The sequence below is a fragment of the Photinus pyralis genome, unplaced genomic scaffold (assembly GCF_008802855.1).
Source record: "Photinus pyralis isolate 1611_PpyrPB1 unplaced genomic scaffold, Ppyr1.3 Ppyr1.4_LG2, whole genome shotgun sequence".
Classification (NCBI taxonomy): Eukaryota; Metazoa; Arthropoda; class Insecta; order Coleoptera; family Lampyridae; genus Photinus; species Photinus pyralis.
The window spans coordinates 3,700,885-3,702,339 of NW_022170403.1; the positions used below are offsets into that span (position 1 = coordinate 3,700,885).

Genomic DNA, 1,455 nt, shown 5'->3' on the forward strand with positions numbered 1-1,455 from the left:
CTTCGCTGACATCCTGATTCTACCACATGCTTGACCGGAAGCCCATTCTTGTGCTACTGCCAGCATGGGAAAGTATTAGAAAAATGTAACACACTAACACCACTAGGTACCACTATGAATTTGATAATATAATTAACCATTATAAAAGCAAGGACTATAGATTAAGAACGGAACATACATATCAAACAAGGAAGGATAATCTACTAATTCCACGTTACTATAATAAACATGGTGAGATAACCAAAGTAAAACAAAACCACCAATAAAGATAAACCACAATGATATATTATAACTTCCAGTTGTTTGCCGGTGATGACACTTTTTCTGTCGAAACGGTAGAATACCCCTTTCGCACCCCTTGTCTGTTCTTGCATATTAAGGTCATATTGGTCCCAATTTAGAATCTATTTCAATAGCAATCTCGAGCGAAACAGGAAAGTGCAACTTTGATGTCTTATTCCAGCCTTTTTTAGAAGCTTCTTACGTATACATTTGAAACCAGGGTTATCCATAAATAGAAATGGCTTTTTCCGTGATCAAATAACTTCTTTAACTTGTAATGTACGAGAGACTGTTTCAAAACGACACAAACAAATAATACGTTAAGTATAGGTATATCGCATGGTTAGTGCTTATATTAATATTACGACGGTTTATAGTGTACGGTAATCTGTGCTATTAGCAAAGTAGGTATATTTAGCAGTAGCATTTATAGGTACTACTACCAGTTAATGAATGTTTGTAGGTACAGTGCTTCTTTTTTAAAAAATTGTGACCGTTTAGACAATCCTATGGAAGGTACGTACTTTAGATACTTATTAAATGTTAAAGAAACGTACTTATAAATTACGTTATTTTGAAGTGCTTTCTAAAGTGCGAGTGTCAACAAACCTATCTATAGCGAGTAGAAATAAGTTAATCACGCAATTACTTCTGAAATTTGTAGAAAACTATAAGTACTGGTAAGTACGGTAAGAAGAATCAAAATACCTCTTAGAAGGAAAGTATATCTAGAAAATAGATCAATTTTTCACTCATCTTTTTCTTACCTTATTCTGTATTTTCAGATGGCGATCTCTTACTCAATACATTTCACAAATAAATCATTTATTAGTTCATCTTGAACTGGAATAAGGACGAACAGTTCTTTACCTTAATGTACAAATTTTAAAAATTTGTTGTGGTTATGAGGGAAGATGCACTGTTCGAGTCGCTGTAAATATTTGAAGGTGATTTTTGCAAGGAAGGCCAGTTTTTGCAATTCTTTGAGATGATTTTGCCCTACAACACCTAAACATACCAGATTGTTCTATATATTCCTTGATGTCTGAACATTACATTTCAGGTATATACCTACTTACTTATAGTATGGGTAAAAGATAGTCTGATGAGTAAGTTCATTTCATATACCAATATTTTTAATCTCCAAGAAATTTAACTGATACCATTGTTCAT

General features: G+C 33.0%; 1 long non-coding RNA gene across 1 annotated transcript; it reads left to right on the top strand.

Moving 5' to 3' along the window:
- Nucleotides 1–466: 466 nt before the first annotated feature.
- Nucleotides 467–1,193, top strand: LOC116164840. The gene is made up of 3 exons (XR_004144011.1): nucleotides 467–686; nucleotides 746–962; nucleotides 1,068–1,193. It is a non-coding gene; the product is annotated as an uncharacterized LOC116164840 (long non-coding RNA).
- The last annotated feature ends 262 nt before the right edge of the window (nucleotides 1,194–1,455 follow it).